This window comes from Schistocerca americana, chromosome 3 (assembly GCF_021461395.2).
Source record: "Schistocerca americana isolate TAMUIC-IGC-003095 chromosome 3, iqSchAmer2.1, whole genome shotgun sequence".
Classification (NCBI taxonomy): Eukaryota; Metazoa; Arthropoda; class Insecta; order Orthoptera; family Acrididae; genus Schistocerca; species Schistocerca americana.
In genome coordinates this window covers 596398332-596416076 of record NC_060121.1, presented here as the reverse complement: position 1 = coordinate 596416076, position 17745 = coordinate 596398332, and the positions used below count along the sequence as shown (strand labels likewise).

The 17745-nt window shown below is 50.7% G+C and overlaps 36 non-coding genes across 36 annotated transcripts; all 36 read right to left on the bottom strand.

Annotated features, from left to right (window-relative positions):
- Nucleotides 1-669: 669 nt before the first annotated feature.
- On the bottom strand, nt 670-751 carry Trnas-cga. The gene has a single exon. It is a non-coding gene; the product is annotated as a tRNA-Ser (tRNA).
- Nucleotides 752-889: 138 nt separating this feature from the next.
- On the bottom strand, nt 890-962 carry Trnak-uuu. The gene has a single exon. It is a non-coding gene; the product is annotated as a tRNA-Lys (tRNA).
- Nucleotides 963-1316: 354 nt separating this feature from the next.
- Trnas-aga lies at nt 1317-1398 on the bottom strand. The gene has a single exon. It is a non-coding gene; the product is annotated as a tRNA-Ser (tRNA).
- Nucleotides 1399-2144: 746 nt separating this feature from the next.
- On the bottom strand, nt 2145-2226 carry Trnas-cga. Its single transcript has one exon. It is a non-coding gene; the product is annotated as a tRNA-Ser (tRNA).
- A 138-nt stretch (nt 2227-2364) lies between these two features.
- On the bottom strand, nt 2365-2437 carry Trnak-uuu. Its single transcript has one exon. It is a non-coding gene; the product is annotated as a tRNA-Lys (tRNA).
- A 354-nt stretch (nt 2438-2791) lies between these two features.
- Nucleotides 2792-2873, bottom strand: Trnas-aga. Its single transcript has one exon. It is a non-coding gene; the product is annotated as a tRNA-Ser (tRNA).
- Nucleotides 2874-3619: 746 nt separating this feature from the next.
- Nucleotides 3620-3701, bottom strand: Trnas-cga. The gene has a single exon. It is a non-coding gene; the product is annotated as a tRNA-Ser (tRNA).
- Nucleotides 3702-3839: 138 nt separating this feature from the next.
- Nucleotides 3840-3912, bottom strand: Trnak-uuu. Its single transcript has one exon. It is a non-coding gene; the product is annotated as a tRNA-Lys (tRNA).
- Nucleotides 3913-4266: 354 nt separating this feature from the next.
- Trnas-aga lies at nt 4267-4348 on the bottom strand. The gene has a single exon. It is a non-coding gene; the product is annotated as a tRNA-Ser (tRNA).
- Nucleotides 4349-5094: 746 nt separating this feature from the next.
- Nucleotides 5095-5176, bottom strand: Trnas-cga. The gene has a single exon. It is a non-coding gene; the product is annotated as a tRNA-Ser (tRNA).
- Nucleotides 5177-5314: 138 nt separating this feature from the next.
- Trnak-uuu lies at nt 5315-5387 on the bottom strand. The gene has a single exon. It is a non-coding gene; the product is annotated as a tRNA-Lys (tRNA).
- A 354-nt stretch (nt 5388-5741) lies between these two features.
- Nucleotides 5742-5823, bottom strand: Trnas-aga. Its single transcript has one exon. It is a non-coding gene; the product is annotated as a tRNA-Ser (tRNA).
- A 746-nt stretch (nt 5824-6569) lies between these two features.
- Trnas-cga lies at nt 6570-6651 on the bottom strand. Its single transcript has one exon. It is a non-coding gene; the product is annotated as a tRNA-Ser (tRNA).
- A 138-nt stretch (nt 6652-6789) lies between these two features.
- On the bottom strand, nt 6790-6862 carry Trnak-uuu. Its single transcript has one exon. It is a non-coding gene; the product is annotated as a tRNA-Lys (tRNA).
- Nucleotides 6863-7216: 354 nt separating this feature from the next.
- Nucleotides 7217-7298, bottom strand: Trnas-aga. Its single transcript has one exon. It is a non-coding gene; the product is annotated as a tRNA-Ser (tRNA).
- Nucleotides 7299-8044: 746 nt separating this feature from the next.
- Nucleotides 8045-8126, bottom strand: Trnas-cga. The gene has a single exon. It is a non-coding gene; the product is annotated as a tRNA-Ser (tRNA).
- Nucleotides 8127-8264: 138 nt separating this feature from the next.
- On the bottom strand, nt 8265-8337 carry Trnak-uuu. Its single transcript has one exon. It is a non-coding gene; the product is annotated as a tRNA-Lys (tRNA).
- A 354-nt stretch (nt 8338-8691) lies between these two features.
- On the bottom strand, nt 8692-8773 carry Trnas-aga. The gene has a single exon. It is a non-coding gene; the product is annotated as a tRNA-Ser (tRNA).
- Nucleotides 8774-9519: 746 nt separating this feature from the next.
- On the bottom strand, nt 9520-9601 carry Trnas-cga. The gene has a single exon. It is a non-coding gene; the product is annotated as a tRNA-Ser (tRNA).
- Nucleotides 9602-9739: 138 nt separating this feature from the next.
- Trnak-uuu lies at nt 9740-9812 on the bottom strand. Its single transcript has one exon. It is a non-coding gene; the product is annotated as a tRNA-Lys (tRNA).
- A 354-nt stretch (nt 9813-10166) lies between these two features.
- Trnas-aga lies at nt 10167-10248 on the bottom strand. Its single transcript has one exon. It is a non-coding gene; the product is annotated as a tRNA-Ser (tRNA).
- Nucleotides 10249-10994: 746 nt separating this feature from the next.
- Nucleotides 10995-11076, bottom strand: Trnas-cga. The gene has a single exon. It is a non-coding gene; the product is annotated as a tRNA-Ser (tRNA).
- Nucleotides 11077-11214: 138 nt separating this feature from the next.
- Nucleotides 11215-11287, bottom strand: Trnak-uuu. The gene has a single exon. It is a non-coding gene; the product is annotated as a tRNA-Lys (tRNA).
- A 354-nt stretch (nt 11288-11641) lies between these two features.
- On the bottom strand, nt 11642-11723 carry Trnas-aga. The gene has a single exon. It is a non-coding gene; the product is annotated as a tRNA-Ser (tRNA).
- Nucleotides 11724-12469: 746 nt separating this feature from the next.
- Trnas-cga lies at nt 12470-12551 on the bottom strand. The gene has a single exon. It is a non-coding gene; the product is annotated as a tRNA-Ser (tRNA).
- Nucleotides 12552-12689: 138 nt separating this feature from the next.
- On the bottom strand, nt 12690-12762 carry Trnak-uuu. The gene has a single exon. It is a non-coding gene; the product is annotated as a tRNA-Lys (tRNA).
- Nucleotides 12763-13116: 354 nt separating this feature from the next.
- Nucleotides 13117-13198, bottom strand: Trnas-aga. Its single transcript has one exon. It is a non-coding gene; the product is annotated as a tRNA-Ser (tRNA).
- Nucleotides 13199-13944: 746 nt separating this feature from the next.
- Trnas-cga lies at nt 13945-14026 on the bottom strand. The gene has a single exon. It is a non-coding gene; the product is annotated as a tRNA-Ser (tRNA).
- A 138-nt stretch (nt 14027-14164) lies between these two features.
- Trnak-uuu lies at nt 14165-14237 on the bottom strand. The gene has a single exon. It is a non-coding gene; the product is annotated as a tRNA-Lys (tRNA).
- Nucleotides 14238-14591: 354 nt separating this feature from the next.
- Trnas-aga lies at nt 14592-14673 on the bottom strand. Its single transcript has one exon. It is a non-coding gene; the product is annotated as a tRNA-Ser (tRNA).
- Nucleotides 14674-15419: 746 nt separating this feature from the next.
- Trnas-cga lies at nt 15420-15501 on the bottom strand. Its single transcript has one exon. It is a non-coding gene; the product is annotated as a tRNA-Ser (tRNA).
- A 138-nt stretch (nt 15502-15639) lies between these two features.
- Trnak-uuu lies at nt 15640-15712 on the bottom strand. The gene has a single exon. It is a non-coding gene; the product is annotated as a tRNA-Lys (tRNA).
- A 354-nt stretch (nt 15713-16066) lies between these two features.
- On the bottom strand, nt 16067-16148 carry Trnas-aga. Its single transcript has one exon. It is a non-coding gene; the product is annotated as a tRNA-Ser (tRNA).
- A 746-nt stretch (nt 16149-16894) lies between these two features.
- Trnas-cga lies at nt 16895-16976 on the bottom strand. The gene has a single exon. It is a non-coding gene; the product is annotated as a tRNA-Ser (tRNA).
- Nucleotides 16977-17114: 138 nt separating this feature from the next.
- Trnak-uuu lies at nt 17115-17187 on the bottom strand. The gene has a single exon. It is a non-coding gene; the product is annotated as a tRNA-Lys (tRNA).
- A 354-nt stretch (nt 17188-17541) lies between these two features.
- Trnas-aga lies at nt 17542-17623 on the bottom strand. The gene has a single exon. It is a non-coding gene; the product is annotated as a tRNA-Ser (tRNA).
- Between the last annotated feature and the right edge of the window lie 122 nt (nt 17624-17745).

Below are 17745 nucleotides of genomic sequence, written 5' to 3'. Positions count from 1 at the left end.
ACTCGTTTCTGTAGCGCTTTCGTTGCCAGCACATTTGGCCGTTACGACAGTGTATTAATTTTCGCCTGGACGGGGGCTTGAACCCGGGACCCTTTGGTTGAAGGTTCAGCGCTCTACCGACTGGGCTATCCGGTCCCTCAGCCGAGCGTTGTGGTGCATGCTGCATGGTGTGCGAGTGATTCGCGTGTCGTTATTCCTGGCTTATGGCTCCAATGGCGACTTCACCGACTTCCCACTGACGCACCGCTGACGCTAGTTTTGTGTCGTCTGAAACGATGGCCATACTTGCAAGCAGCTGCGAGATCTTAAGAAAAGAAACGCTGCACCACTGCTTTTGCCACACTCGAATGAACTGAATTGCGCTTCTTAGAAAGAAATGAATGCTCGCTGTGTCCAACACTTTCAAGCACACCTGTGTACTCACAAAGACGGCGACGACGCGACAAAATGACGGGGGCGCGTTCGTGGGCCTGCGACTGATTTCTGCAGTACTAGCGTCCTTGCGAGGTGAACCGGTAGCCACAACAGGCAGCGGCCGTCGCGAAACAGTATTCTTAAAAAATAAATTTCCGTCTTGTTGAGAATGGTGTCACAGGTTTGGATCCGCTTTCACCCACGCATGTCACATGTGTGCGAAAATTTCTGCTCGTTTTTTTACGCAAAATCGCACGCAGCCGGTAGGATTCGAACCTACACTCCCACAGGGAATCTGATTTCGAGTCAGACGCCTTAACCACTCGGCCACGACTGCCAGTAGCGCAACACCCTCCCGACACATGCAACTGGTACCGTTTAAAGCACTGCAGTGCCAGGAAACGGCGTAGATGCATTCTTTTCCGTAGTGCTTATTCCGCTACTACACGTGCGGCTACCAAAGTATTAAAATTTCCGCCCGAACAGGGACTTGAACCCTGGACCCTTAGGTTAAAAGCCTAATGCTCTACCGACTGAGCTATCCGGGCTCACATCACGTGGTCACCCCTCCCACTACGCATACTGACACATTGCCTCATGTCCTTTACTGTTGGGTAATCGTTGCGTGGAGCTGTTATTATTTAAACGTCGTCTGACTGCTGTCTATAAACTCATCACGCTAGGCTCGTAACAGGCTATCGAAGGAAGCTGACACACGATGTAAAGTCAAATTGCAGCAGTTTGTACGTCTCATATATTACAGCAGAGGAGCTACGTGTTTTGTCGACACTCACTGGACAATTGTAAAATTTACAAGCGTCTCGAATGCAGTGTTTCCCACGTATTCGCTCATTTCACGGTTCCGTTGGAGATGTTCTCCACCTCTTGACACAAAAAAGAAACGCAGTCGGTAGGACTCGAACCTACGCTCCCAGAGGGAATTTGATTTCTAGTCAGACGCCTTAACCACTCGGCCACGACTGCCGGTCGCAGAGGCGTGGTCTCGACAAGTGAAACTGCTGCTTTGCAAGCAATCCGATGGCAGAACACGATATGGCCTCACTCGTTTCTGTAGCGCTTTCGTTGCCAGCACATTTGGCCGTTACGACAGTGTATTAATTTTCGCCTGGACGGGGGCTTGAACCCGGGACCCTTTGGTTGAAGGTTCAGCGCTCTACCGACTGGGCTATCCGGTCCCTCAGCCGAGCGTTGTGGTGCATGCTGCATGGTGTGCGAGTGATTCGCGTGTCGTTATTCCTGGCTTATGGCTCCAATGGCGACTTCACCGACTTCCCACTGACGCACCGCTGACGCTAGTTTTGTGTCGTCTGAAACGATGGCCATACTTGCAAGCAGCTGCGAGATCTTAAGAAAAGAAACGCTGCACCACTGCTTTTGCCACACTCGAATGAACTGAATTGCGCTTCTTAGAAAGAAATGAATGCTCGCTGTGTCCAACACTTTCAAGCACACCTGTGTACTCACAAAGACGGCGACGACGCGACAAAATGACGGGGGCGCGTTCGTGGGCCTGCGACTGATTTCTGCAGTACTAGCGTCCTTGCGAGGTGAACCGGTAGCCACAACAGGCAGCGGCCGTCGCGAAACAGTATTCTTAAAAAATAAATTTCCGTCTTGTTGAGAATGGTGTCACAGGTTTGGATCCGCTTTCACCCACGCATGTCACATGTGTGCGAAAATTTCTGCTCGTTTTTTTACGCAAAATCGCACGCAGCCGGTAGGATTCGAACCTACACTCCCACAGGGAATCTGATTTCGAGTCAGACGCCTTAACCACTCGGCCACGACTGCCAGTAGCGCAAGACCCTCCCGACACATGCAACTGGTACCGTTTAAAGCACTGCAGTGCCAGGAAACGGCGTAGATGCATTCTTTTCCGTAGTGCTTACACCGCTACTACACGTGCGGCTACCAAAGTATTAAAATTTCCGCCCGAACAGGGACTTGAACCCTGGACCCTTAGGTTAAAAGCCTAATGCTCTACCGACTGAGCTATCCGGGCTCACATCACGTGGTCACCCCTCCCACTACGCATACTGACACATTGCCTCATGTCCTTTACTGTTGGGTAATCGTTGCGTGGAGCTGTTATTATTTAAACGTCGTCTGACTGCTGTCTATAAACTCATCACGCTAGGCTCGTAACAGGCTATCGAAGGAAGCTGACACACGATGTAAAGTCAAATTGCAGCAGTTTGTACGTCTCATATATTACAGCAGAGGAGCTACGTGTTTTGTCGACACTCACTGGACAATTGTAAAATTTACAAGCGTCTCGAATGCAGTGTTTCCCACGTATTCGCTCATTTCACGGTTCCGTTGGAGATGTTCTCCACCTCTTGACACAAAAAAGAAACGCAGTCGGTAGGACTCGAACCTACGCTCCCAGAGGGAATCTGATTTCTAGTCAGACGCCTTAACCACTCGGCCACGACTGCCGGTCGCAGAGGCGTGGTCTCGACAAGTGAAACTGCTGCTTTGCAAGCAATCCGATGGCAGAACACGATATGGCCTCACTCGTTTCTGTAGCGCTTTCGTTGCCAGCACATTTGGCCGTTACGACAGTGTATTAATTTTCGCCTGGACGGGGGCTTGAACCCGGGACCCTTTGGTTGAAGGTTCAGCGCTCTACCGACTGGGCTATCCGGTCCCTCAGCCGAGCGTTGTGGTGCATGCTGCATGGTGTGCGAGTGATTCGCGTGTCGTTATTCCTGGCTTATGGCTCCAATGGCGACTTCACCGACTTCCCACTGACGCACCGCTGACGCTAGTTTTGTGTCGTCTGAAACGATGGCCATACTTGCAAGCAGCTGCGAGATCTTAAGAAAAGAAACGCTGCACCACTGCTTTTGCCACACTCGAATGAACTGAATTGCGCTTCTTAGAAAGAAATGAATGCTCGCTGTGTCCAACACTTTCAAGCACACCTGTGTACTCACAAAGACGGCGACGACGCGACAAAATGACGGGGGCGCGTTCGTGGGCCTGCGACTGATTTCTGCAGTACTAGCGTCCTTGCGAGGTGAACCGGTAGCCACAACAGGCAGCGGCCGTCGCGAAACAGTATTCTTAAAAAATAAATTTCCGTCTTGTTGAGAATGGTGTCACAGGTTTGGATCCGCTTTCACCCACGCATGTCACATGTGTGCGAAAATTTCTGCTCGTTTTTTTACGCAAAATCGCACGCAGCCGGTAGGATTCGAACCTACACTCCCACAGGGAATCTGATTTCGAGTCAGACGCCTTAACCACTCGGCCACGACTGCCAGTAGCGCAACACCCTCCCGACACATGCAACTGGTACCGTTTAAAGCACTGCAGTGCCAGGAAACGGCGTAGATGCATTCTTTTCCGTAGTGCTTATTCCGCTACTACACGTGCGGCTACCAAAGTATTAAAATTTCCGCCCGAACAGGGACTTGAACCCTGGACCCTTAGGTTAAAAGCCTAATGCTCTACCGACTGAGCTATCCGGGCTCACATCACGTGGTCACCCCTCCCACTACGCATACTGACACATTGCCTCATGTCCTTTACTGTTGGGTAATCGTTGCGTGGAGCTGTTATTATTTAAACGTCGTCTGACTGCTGTCTATAAACTCATCACGCTAGGCTCGTAACAGGCTATCGAAGGAAGCTGACACACGATGTAAAGTCAAATTGCAGCAGTTTGTACGTCTCATATATTACAGCAGAGGAGCTACGTGTTTTGTCGACACTCACTGGACAATTGTAAAATTTACAAGCGTCTCGAATGCAGTGTTTCCCACGTATTCGCTCATTTCACGGTTCCGTTGGAGATGTTCTCCACCTCTTGACACAAAAAAGAAACGCAGTCGGTAGGACTCGAACCTACGCTCCCAGAGGGAATTTGATTTCTAGTCAGACGCCTTAACCACTCGGCCACGACTGCCGGTCGCAGAGGCGTGGTCTCGACAAGTGAAACTGCTGCTTTGCAAGCAATCCGATGGCAGAACACGATATGGCCTCACTCGTTTCTGTAGCGCTTTCGTTGCCAGCACATTTGGCCGTTACGACAGTGTATTAATTTTCGCCTGGACGGGGGCTTGAACCCGGGACCCTTTGGTTGAAGGTTCAGCGCTCTACCGACTGGGCTATCCGGTCCCTCAGCCGAGCGTTGTGGTGCATGCTGCATGGTGTGCGAGTGATTCGCGTGTCGTTATTCCTGGCTTATGGCTCCAATGGCGACTTCACCGACTTCCCACTGACGCACCGCTGACGCTAGTTTTGTGTCGTCTTAAACGATGGCCATACTTGCAGGCAGCTGCGAGATCTTAAGAAAAGAAACGCTGCACCACTGCTTTTGCCACACTCGAATGAACTGAATTGCGCTTCTTAGAAAGAAATGAATGCTCGCTGTGTCCAACACTTTCAAGCACACCTGTGTACTCACAAAGACGGCGACGACGCGACAAAATGACGGTGGCGCGTTCGTGGGCCTGCGACTGATTTCTGCAGTACTAGCGTCCTTGCGAGGTGAACCGGTAGCCACAACAGGCAGCGGCCGTCGCGAAACAGTATTCTTAAAAAATAAATTTCCGTCTTGTTGAGAATGGTGTCACAGGTTTGGATCCGCTTTCACCCACGCATGTCACATGTGTGCGAAAATTTCTGCCCGTTTTTTTACGCAAAATCGCACGCAGCCGGTAGGATTCGAACCTACACTCCCACAGAGAATCTGATTTCGAGTCAGACGCCTTAACCACTCGGCCACGACTGCCAGTAGCGCAACACCCTCCCGACACATGCAACTGGTACCGTTTAAAGCACTGCAGTGCCAGGAAACGGCGTAGATGCATTCTTTTCCGTAGTGCTTATTCCGCTACTACACGTGCGGCTACCAAAGTATTAAAATTTCCGCCCGAACAGGGACTTGAACCCTGGACCCTTAGGTTAAAAGCCTAATGCTCTACCGACTGAGCTATCCGGGCTCACATCACGTGGTCACCCCTCCCACTACGCATACTGACACATTGCCTCATGTCCTTTACTGTTGGGTAATCGTTGCGTGGAGCTGTTATTATTTAAACGTCGTCTGACTGCTGTCTATAAACTCATCACGCTAGGCTCGTAACAGGCTATCGAAGGAAGCTGACACACGATGTAAAGTCAAATTGCAGCAGTTTGTACGTCTCATATATTACAGCAGAGGAGCTACGTGTTTTGTCGACACTCACTGGACAATTGTAAAATTTACAAGCGTCTCGAATGCAGTGTTTCCCACGTATTCGCTCATTTCACGGTTCCGTTGGAGATGTTCTCCACCTCTTGACACAAAAAAGAAACGCAGTCGGTAGGACTCGAACCTACGCTCCCAGAGGGAATCTGATTTCTAGTCAGACGCCTTAACCACTCGGCCACGACTGCCGGTCGCAGAGGCGTGGTCTCGACAAGTGAAACTGCTGCTTTGCAAGCAATCCGATGGCAGAACACGATATGGCCTCACTCGTTTCTGTAGCGCTTTCGTTGCCAGCACATTTGGCCGTTACGACAGTGTATTAATTTTCGCCTGGACGGGGGCTTGAACCCGGGACCCTTTGGTTGAAGGTTCAGCGCTCTACCGACTGGGCTATCCGGTCCCTCAGCCGAGCGTTGTGGTGCATGCTGCATGGTGTGCGAGTGATTCGCGTGTCGTTATTCCTGGCTTATGGCTCCAATGGCGACTTCACCGACTTCCCACTGACGCACCGCTGACGCTAGTTTTGTGTCGTCTTAAACGATGGCCATACTTGCAGGCAGCTGCGAGATCTTAAGAAAAGAAACGCTGCACCACTGCTTTTGCCACACTCGAATGAACTGAATTGCGCTTCTTAGAAAGAAATGAATGCTCGCTGTGTCCAACACTTTCAAGCACACCTGTGTACTCACAAAGACGGCGACGACGCGACAAAATGACGGTGGCGCGTTCGTGGGCCTGCGACTGATTTCTGCAGTACTAGCGTCCTTGCGAGGTGAACCGGTAGCCACAACAGGCAGCGGCCGTCGCGAAACAGTATTCTTAAAAAATAAATTTCCGTCTTGTTGAGAATGGTGTCACAGGTTTGGATCCGCTTTCACCCACGCATGTCACATGTGTGCGAAAATTTCTGCCCGTTTTTTTACGCAAAATCGCACGCAGCCGGTAGGATTCGAACCTACACTCCCACAGAGAATCTGATTTCGAGTCAGACGCCTTAACCACTCGGCCACGACTGCCAGTAGCGCAACACCCTCCCGACACATGCAACTGGTACCGTTTAAAGCACTGCAGTGCCAGGAAACGGCGTAGATGCATTCTTTTCCGTAGTGCTTATTCCGCTACTACACGTGCGGCTACCAAAGTATTAAAATTTCCGCCCGAACAGGGACTTGAACCCTGGACCCTTAGGTTAAAAGCCTAATGCTCTACCGACTGAGCTATCCGGGCTCACATCACGTGGTCACCCCTCCCACTACGCATACTGACACATTGCCTCATGTCCTTTACTGTTGGGTAATCGTTGCGTGGAGCTGTTATTATTTAAACGTCGTCTGACTGCTGTCTATAAACTCATCACGCTAGGCTCGTAACAGGCTATCGAAGGAAGCTGACACACGATGTAAAGTCAAATTGCAGCAGTTTGTACGTCTCATATATTACAGCAGAGGAGCTACGTGTTTTGTCGACACTCACTGGACAATTGTAAAATTTACAAGCGTCTCGAATGCAGTGTTTCCCACGTATTCGCTCATTTCACGGTTCCGTTGGAGATGTTCTCCACCTCTTGACACAAAAAAGAAACGCAGTCGGTAGGACTCGAACCTACGCTCCCAGAGGGAATCTGATTTCTAGTCAGACGCCTTAACCACTCGGCCACGACTGCCGGTCGCAGAGGCGTGGTCTCGACAAGTGAAACTGCTGCTTTGCAAGCAATCCGATGGCAGAACACGATATGGCCTCACTCGTTTCTGTAGCGCTTTCGTTGCCAGCACATTTGGCCGTTACGACAGTGTATTAATTTTCGCCTGGACGGGGGCTTGAACCCGGGACCCTTTGGTTGAAGGTTCAGCGCTCTACCGACTGGGCTATCCGGTCCCTCAGCCGAGCGTTGTGGTGCATGCTGCATGGTGTGCGAGTGATTCGCGTGTCGTTATTCCTGGCTTATGGCTCCAATGGCGACTTCACCGACTTCCCACTGACGCACCGCTGACGCTAGTTTTGTGTCGTCTGAAACGATGGCCATACTTGCAAGCAGCTGCGAGATCTTAAGAAAAGAAACGCTGCACCACTGCTTTTGCCACACTCGAATGAACTGAATTGCGCTTCTTAGAAAGAAATGAATGCTCGCTGTGTCCAACACTTTCAAGCACACCTGTGTACTCACAAAGACGGCGACGACGCGACAAAATGACGGGGGCGCGTTCGTGGGCCTGCGACTGATTTCTGCAGTACTAGCGTCCTTGCGAGGTGAACCGGTAGCCACAACAGGCAGCGGCCGTCGCGAAACAGTATTCTTAAAAAATAAATTTCCGTCTTGTTGAGAATGGTGTCACAGGTTTGGATCCGCTTTCACCCACGCATGTCACATGTGTGCGAAAATTTCTGCTCGTTTTTTTACGCAAAATCGCACGCAGCCGGTAGGATTCGAACCTACACTCCCACAGGGAATCTGATTTCGAGTCAGACGCCTTAACCACTCGGCCACGACTGCCAGTAGCGCAACACCCTCCCGACACATGCAACTGGTACCGTTTAAAGCACTGCAGTGCCAGGAAACGGCGTAGATGCATTCTTTTCCGTAGTGCTTATTCCGCTACTACACGTGCGGCTACCAAAGTATTAAAATTTCCGCCCGAACAGGGACTTGAACCCTGGACCCTTAGGTTAAAAGCCTAATGCTCTACCGACTGAGCTATCCGGGCTCACATCACGTGGTCACCCCTCCCACTACGCATACTGACACATTGCCTCATGTCCTTTACTGTTGGGTAATCGTTGCGTGGAGCTGTTATTATTTAAACGTCGTCTGACTGCTGTCTATAAACTCATCACGCTAGGCTCGTAACAGGCTATCGAAGGAAGCTGACACACGATGTAAAGTCAAATTGCAGCAGTTTGTACGTCTCATATATTACAGCAGAGGAGCTACGTGTTTTGTCGACACTCACTGGACAATTGTAAAATTTACAAGCGTCTCGAATGCAGTGTTTCCCACGTATTCGCTCATTTCACGGTTCCGTTGGAGATGTTCTCCACCTCTTGACACAAAAAAGAAACGCAGTCGGTAGGACTCGAACCTACGCTCCCAGAGGGAATTTGATTTCTAGTCAGACGCCTTAACCACTCGGCCACGACTGCCGGTCGCAGAGGCGTGGTCTCGACAAGTGAAACTGCTGCTTTGCAAGCAATCCGATGGCAGAACACGATATGGCCTCACTCGTTTCTGTAGCGCTTTCGTTGCCAGCACATTTGGCCGTTACGACAGTGTATTAATTTTCGCCTGGACGGGGGCTTGAACCCGGGACCCTTTGGTTGAAGGTTCAGCGCTCTACCGACTGGGCTATCCGGTCCCTCAGCCGAGCGTTGTGGTGCATGCTGCATGGTGTGCGAGTGATTCGCGTGTCGTTATTCCTGGCTTATGGCTCCAATGGCGACTTCACCGACTTCCCACTGACGCACCGCTGACGCTAGTTTTGTGTCGTCTGAAACGATGGCCATACTTGCAAGCAGCTGCGAGATCTTAAGAAAAGAAACGCTGCACCACTGCTTTTGCCACACTCGAATGAACTGAATTGCGCTTCTTAGAAAGAAATGAATGCTCGCTGTGTCCAACACTTTCAAGCACACCTGTGTACTCACAAAGACGGCGACGACGCGACAAAATGACGGGGGCGCGTTCGTGGGCCTGCGACTGATTTCTGCAGTACTAGCGTCCTTGCGAGGTGAACCGGTAGCCACAACAGGCAGCGGCCGTCGCGAAACAGTATTCTTAAAAAATAAATTTCCGTCTTGTTGAGAATGGTGTCACAGGTTTGGATCCGCTTTCACCCACGCATGTCACATGTGTGCGAAAATTTCTGCTCGTTTTTTTACGCAAAATCGCACGCAGCCGGTAGGATTCGAACCTACACTCCCACAGGGAATCTGATTTCGAGTCAGACGCCTTAACCACTCGGCCACGACTGCCAGTAGCGCAAGACCCTCCCGACACATGCAACTGGTACCGTTTAAAGCACTGCAGTGCCAGGAAACGGCGTAGATGCATTCTTTTCCGTAGTGCTTACACCGCTACTACACGTGCGGCTACCAAAGTATTAAAATTTCCGCCCGAACAGGGACTTGAACCCTGGACCCTTAGGTTAAAAGCCTAATGCTCTACCGACTGAGCTATCCGGGCTCACATCACGTGGTCACCCCTCCCACTACGCATACTGACACATTGCCTCATGTCCTTTACTGTTGGGTAATCGTTGCGTGGAGCTGTTATTATTTAAACGTCGTCTGACTGCTGTCTATAAACTCATCACGCTAGGCTCGTAACAGGCTATCGAAGGAAGCTGACACACGATGTAAAGTCAAATTGCAGCAGTTTGTACGTCTCATATATTACAGCAGAGGAGCTACGTGTTTTGTCGACACTCACTGGACAATTGTAAAATTTACAAGCGTCTCGAATGCAGTGTTTCCCACGTATTCGCTCATTTCACGGTTCCGTTGGAGATGTTCTCCACCTCTTGACACAAAAAAGAAACGCAGTCGGTAGGACTCGAACCTACGCTCCCAGAGGGAATCTGATTTCTAGTCAGACGCCTTAACCACTCGGCCACGACTGCCGGTCGCAGAGGCGTGGTCTCGACAAGTGAAACTGCTGCTTTGCAAGCAATCCGATGGCAGAACACGATATGGCCTCACTCGTTTCTGTAGCGCTTTCGTTGCCAGCACATTTGGCCGTTACGACAGTGTATTAATTTTCGCCTGGACGGGGGCTTGAACCCGGGACCCTTTGGTTGAAGGTTCAGCGCTCTACCGACTGGGCTATCCGGTCCCTCAGCCGAGCGTTGTGGTGCATGCTGCATGGTGTGCGAGTGATTCGCGTGTCGTTATTCCTGGCTTATGGCTCCAATGGCGACTTCACCGACTTCCCACTGACGCACCGCTGACGCTAGTTTTGTGTCGTCTGAAACGATGGCCATACTTGCAAGCAGCTGCGAGATCTTAAGAAAAGAAACGCTGCACCACTGCTTTTGCCACACTCGAATGAACTGAATTGCGCTTCTTAGAAAGAAATGAATGCTCGCTGTGTCCAACACTTTCAAGCACACCTGTGTACTCACAAAGACGGCGACGACGCGACAAAATGACGGGGGCGCGTTCGTGGGCCTGCGACTGATTTCTGCAGTACTAGCGTCCTTGCGAGGTGAACCGGTAGCCACAACAGGCAGCGGCCGTCGCGAAACAGTATTCTTAAAAAATAAATTTCCGTCTTGTTGAGAATGGTGTCACAGGTTTGGATCCGCTTTCACCCACGCATGTCACATGTGTGCGAAAATTTCTGCTCGTTTTTTTACGCAAAATCGCACGCAGCCGGTAGGATTCGAACCTACACTCCCACAGGGAATCTGATTTCGAGTCAGACGCCTTAACCACTCGGCCACGACTGCCAGTAGCGCAACACCCTCCCGACACATGCAACTGGTACCGTTTAAAGCACTGCAGTGCCAGGAAACGGCGTAGATGCATTCTTTTCCGTAGTGCTTATTCCGCTACTACACGTGCGGCTACCAAAGTATTAAAATTTCCGCCCGAACAGGGACTTGAACCCTGGACCCTTAGGTTAAAAGCCTAATGCTCTACCGACTGAGCTATCCGGGCTCACATCACGTGGTCACCCCTCCCACTACGCATACTGACACATTGCCTCATGTCCTTTACTGTTGGGTAATCGTTGCGTGGAGCTGTTATTATTTAAACGTCGTCTGACTGCTGTCTATAAACTCATCACGCTAGGCTCGTAACAGGCTATCGAAGGAAGCTGACACACGATGTAAAGTCAAATTGCAGCAGTTTGTACGTCTCATATATTACAGCAGAGGAGCTACGTGTTTTGTCGACACTCACTGGACAATTGTAAAATTTACAAGCGTCTCGAATGCAGTGTTTCCCACGTATTCGCTCATTTCACGGTTCCGTTGGAGATGTTCTCCACCTCTTGACACAAAAAAGAAACGCAGTCGGTAGGACTCGAACCTACGCTCCCAGAGGGAATTTGATTTCTAGTCAGACGCCTTAACCACTCGGCCACGACTGCCGGTCGCAGAGGCGTGGTCTCGACAAGTGAAACTGCTGCTTTGCAAGCAATCCGATGGCAGAACACGATATGGCCTCACTCGTTTCTGTAGCGCTTTCGTTGCCAGCACATTTGGCCGTTACGACAGTGTATTAATTTTCGCCTGGACGGGGGCTTGAACCCGGGACCCTTTGGTTGAAGGTTCAGCGCTCTACCGACTGGGCTATCCGGTCCCTCAGCCGAGCGTTGTGGTGCATGCTGCATGGTGTGCGAGTGATTCGCGTGTCGTTATTCCTGGCTTATGGCTCCAATGGCGACTTCACCGACTTCCCACTGACGCACCGCTGACGCTAGTTTTGTGTCGTCTTAAACGATGGCCATACTTGCAAGCAGCTGCGAGATCTTAAGAAAAGAAACGCTGCACCACTGCTTTTGCCACACTCGAATGAACTGAATTGCGCTTCTTAGAAAGAAATGAATGCTCGCTGTGTCCAACACTTTCAAGCACACCTGTGTACTCACAAAGACGGCGACGACGCGACAAAATGACGGTGGCGCGTTCGTGGGCCTGCGACTGATTTCTGCAGTACTAGCGTCCTTGCGAGGTGAACCGGTAGCCACAACAGGCAGCGGCCGTCGCGAAACAGTATTCTTAAAAAATAAATTTCCGTCTTGTTGAGAATGGTGTCACAGGTTTGGATCCGCTTTCACCCACGCATGTCACATGTGTGCGAAAATTTCTGCCCGTTTTTTTACGCAAAATCGCACGCAGCCGGTAGGATTCGAACCTACACTCCCACAGAGAATCTGATTTCGAGTCAGACGCCTTAACCACTCGGCCACGACTGCCAGTAGCGCAACACCCTCCCGACACATGCAACTGGTACCGTTTAAAGCACTGCAGTGCCAGGAAACGGCGTAGATGCATTCTTTTCCGTAGTGCTTATTCCGCTACTACACGTGCGGCTACCAAAGTATTAAAATTTCCGCCCGAACAGGGACTTGAACCCTGGACCCTTAGGTTAAAAGCCTAATGCTCTACCGACTGAGCTATCCGGGCTCACATCACGTGGTCACCCCTCCCACTACGCATACTGACACATTGCCTCATGTCCTTTACTGTTGGGTAATCGTTGCGTGGAGCTGTTATTATTTAAACGTCGTCTGACTGCTGTCTATAAACTCATCACGCTAGGCTCGTAACAGGCTATCGAAGGAAGCTGACACACGATGTAAAGTCAAATTGCAGCAGTTTGTACGTCTCATATATTACAGCGGAGGAGCTACGTGTTTTGTCGACACTCACTGGACAATTGTAAAATTTACAAGCGTCTCGAATGCAGTGTTTCCCACGTATTCGCTCATTTCACGGTTCCGTTGGAGATGTTCTCCACCTCTTGACACAAAAAAGAAACGCAGTCGGTAGGACTCGAACCTACGCTCCCAGAGGGAATCTGATTTCTAGTCAGACGCCTTAACCACTCGGCCACGACTGCCGGTCGCAGAGGCGTGGTCTCGACAAGTGCAACTGCTGCTTTGCAAGCAATCCGATGGCAGAACACGATATGGCCTCACTCGTTTCTGTAGCGCTTTCGTTGCCAGCACATTTGGCCGTTACGACAGTGTATTAATTTTCGCCTGGACGGGGGCTTGAACCCGGGACCCTTTGGTTGAAGGTTCAGCGCTCTACCGACTGGGCTATCCGGTCCCTCAGCCGAGCGTTGTGGTGCATGCTGCATGGTGTGCGAGTGATTCGCGTGTCGTTATTCCTGGCTTATGGCTCCAATGGCGACTTCACCGACTTCCCACTGACGCACCGCTGACGCTAGTTTTGTGTCGTCTTAAACGATGGCCATACTTGCAGGCAGCTGCGAGATCTTAAGAAAAGAAACGCTGCACCACTGCTTTTGCCACACTCGAATGAACTGAATTGCGCTTCTTAGAAAGAAATGAATGCTCGCTGTGTCCAACACTTTCAAGCACACCTGTGTACTCACAAAGACGGCGACGACGCGACAAAATGACGGTGGCGCGTTCGTGGGCCTGCGACTGATTTCTGCAGTACTAGCGTCCTTGCGAGGTGAACCGGTAGCCACAACAGGCAGCGGCCGTCGCGAAACAGTATTCTTAAAAAATAAATTTCCGTCTTGTTGAGAATGGTGTCACAGGTTTGGATCCGCTTTCACCCACGCATGTCACATGTGTGCGAAAATTTCTGCCCGTTTTTTTACGCAAAATCGCACGCAGCCGGTAGGATTCGAACCTACACTCCCACAGAGAATCTGATTTCGAGTCAGACGCCTTAACCACTCGGCCACGACTGCCAGTAGCGCAACACCCTCCCGACACATGCAACTGGTACCGTTTAAAGCACTGCAGTGCCAGGAAACGGCGTAGATGCATTCTTTTCCGTAGTGCTTATTCCGCTACTACACGTGCGGCTACCAAAGTATTAAAATTTCCGCCCGAACAGGGACTTGAACCCTGGACCCTTAGGTTAAAAGCCTAATGCTCTACCGACTGAGCTATCCGGGCTCACATCACGTGGTCACCCCTCCCACTACGCATACTGACACATTGCCTCATGTCCTTTACTGTTGGGTAATCGTTGCGTGGAGCTGTTATTATTTAAACGTCGTCTGACTGCTGTCTATAAACTCATCACGCTAGGCTCGTAACAGGCTATCGAAGGAAGCTGACACACGATGTAAAGTCAAATTGCAGCAGTTTGTACGTCTCATATATTACAGCAGAGGAGCTACGTGTTTTGTCGACACTCACTGGACAATTGTAAAATTTACAAGCGTCTCGAATGCAGTGTTTCCCACGTATTCGCTCATTTCACGGTTCCGTTGGAGATGTTCTCCACCTCTTGACACAAAAAAGAAACGCAGTCGGTAGGACTCGAACCTACGCTCCCAGAGGGAATCTGATTTCTAGTCAGACGCCTTAACCACTCGGCCACGACTGCCGGTCGCAGAGGTGTGGTCTCGACAAGTGAAACTGCTGCTTTGCAAGCAATCCGATGGCAGAACACGATATGGCCTCACTCGTTTCTGTAGCGCTTTCGTTGCCAGCACATTTGGCCGTTACGACAGTGTATTAATTTTCGCCTGGACGGGGGCTTGAACCCGGGACCCTTTGGTTGAAGGTTCAGCGCTCTACCGACTGGGCTATCCGGTCCCTCAGCCGAGCGTTGTGGTGCATGCTGCATGGTGTGCGAGTGATTCGCGTGTCGTTATTCCTGGCTTATGGCTCCAATGGCGACTTCACCGACTTCCCACTGACGCACCGCTGACGCTAGTTTTGTGTCGTCTTAAACGATGGCCATACTTGCAGGCAGCTGCGAGATCTTAAGAAAAGAAACGCTGCACCACTGCTTTTGCCACACTCGAATGAACTGAATTGCGCTTCTTAGAAAGAAATGAATGCTCGCTGTGTCCAACACTTTCAAGCACACCTGTGTACTCACAAAGACGGCGACGACGCGACAAAATGACGGTGGCGCGTTCGTGGGCCTGCGACTGATTTCTGCAGTACTAGCGTCCTTGCGAGGTGAACCGGTAGCCACAACAGGCAGCGGCCGTCGCGAAACAGTATTCTTAAAAAATAAATTTCCGTCTTGTTGAGAATGGTGTCACAGGTTTGGATCCGCTTTCACCCACGCATGTCACATGTGTGCGAAAATTTCTGCCCGTTTTTTTACGCAAAATCGCACGCAGCCGGTAGGATTCGAACCTACACTCCCACAGAGAATCTGATTTCGAGTCAGACGCCTTAACCACTCGGCCACGACTGCCAGTAGCGCAACACCCTCCCGACACATGCAACTGGTACCGTTTAAAGCACTGCAGTGCCAGGAAACGGCGTAGATGCATTCTTTTCCGTAGTGCTTATTCCGCTACTACACGTGCGGCTACCAAAGTATTAAAATTTCCGCCCGAACAGGGACTTGAACCCTGGACCCTTAGGTTAAAAGCCTAATGCTCTACCGACTGAGCTATCCGGGCTCACATCACGTGGTCACCCCTCCCACTACGCATACTGACACATTGCCTCATGTCCTTTACTGTTGGGTAATCGTTGCGTGGAGCTGTTATTATTTAAACGTCGTCTGACTGCTGTCTATAAACTCATCACGCTAGGCTCGTAACAGGCTATCGAAGGAAGCTGACACACGATGTAAAGTCAAATTGCAGCAGTTTGTACGTCTCATATATTACAGCAGAGGAGCTACGTGTTTTGTCGACACTCACTGGACAATTGTAAAATTTACAAGCGTCTCGAATGCAGTGTTTCCCACGTATTCGCTCATTTCACGGTTCCGTTGGAGATGTTCTCCACCTCTTGACACAAAAAAGAAACGCAGTCGGTAGGACTCGAACCTACGCTCCCAGAGGGAATCTGAATTCTAGTCAGACGCCTTAACCACTCGGCCACGACTGCCGGTCGCAGAGGCGTGGTCTCGACAAGTGCAACTGCTGCTTTGCAAGCAATCCGATGGCAGAACACGATATGGCCTCACTCGTTTCTGTAGCGCTTTCGTTGCCAGCACATTTGGCCGTTACGACAGTGTATTAATTTTCGCCTGGACGGGGGCTTGAACCCGGGACCCTTTGGTTGAAGGTTCAGCGCTCTACCGACTGGGCTATCCGGTCCCTCAGCCGAGCGTTGTGGTGCATGCTGCATGGTGTGCGAGTGATTCGCGTGTCGTTATTCCTGGCTTATGGCTCCAATGGCGACTTCACCGACTTCCCACTGACGCACCGCTGACGCTAGTTTTGTGTCGTCTTAAACGATGGCCATACTTGCAGGCAGCTGCGAGATCTTAAGAAAAGAAACGCTGCACCACTGCTTTTGCCACACTCGAATGAACTGAATTGCGCTTCTTAGAAAGAAATGAATGCTCGCTGTGTCCAACACTTTCAAGCACACCTGTGTACTCACAAAGACGGCGACGACGCGACAAAATGACGGTGGCGCGTTCGTGGGCCTGCGACTGATTTCTGCAGTACTAGCGTCCTTGCGAGGTGAACCGGTAGCCACAACAGGCAGCGGCCGTCGCGAAACAGTATTCTTAAAAAATAAATTTCCGTCTTGTTGAGAATGGTGTCACAGGTTTGGATCCGCTTTCACCCACGCATGTCACATGTGTGCGAAAATTTCTGCCCGTTTTTTTACGCAAAATCGCACGCAGCCGGTAGGATTCGAACCTACACTCCCACAGAGAATCTGATTTCGAGTCAGACGCCTTAACCACTCGGCCACGACTGCCAGTAGCGCAACACCCTCCCGACACATGCAACTGGTACCGTTTAAAGCACTGCAGTGCCAGGAAACGGCGTAGATGCATTCTTTTCCGTAGTGCTTATTCCGCTACTACACGTGCGGCTACCAAAGTATTAAAATTTCCGCCCGAACAGGGACTTGAACCCTGGACCCTTAGGTTAAAAGCCTAATGCTCTACCGACTGAGCTATCCGGGCTCACATCACGTGGTCACCCCTCCCACTACGCATACTGACACATTGCCTCATGTCCTTTACTGTTGGGTAATCGTTGCGTGGAGCTGTTATTATTTAAACGTCGTCTGACTGCTGTCTATAAACTCATCACGCTAGGCTCGTAACAGGCTATCGAAGGAAGCTGACACACGATGTAAAGTCAAATTGCAGCAGTTTGTACGTCTCATATATTACAGCAGAGGAGCTACGTGTTTTGTCGACACTCACTGGACAATTGTAAAATTTACAAGCGTCTCGAATGCAGTGTTTCCCACGTATTCGCTCATTTCACGGTTCCGTTGGAGATGTTCTCCACCTCTTGACACAAAAAAGAAACGCAGTCGGTAGGACTCGAACCTACGCTCCCAGAGGGAATCTGATTTCTAGTCAGACGCCTTAACCACTCGGCCACGACTGCCGGTCGCAGAGGTGTGGTCTCGACAAGTGAAACTGCTGCTTTGCAAGCAATCCGATGGCAGAACACGATATGGCCTCACTCGTTTCTGTAGCGCTTTCGTTGCCAGCACATTTGGCCGTTAC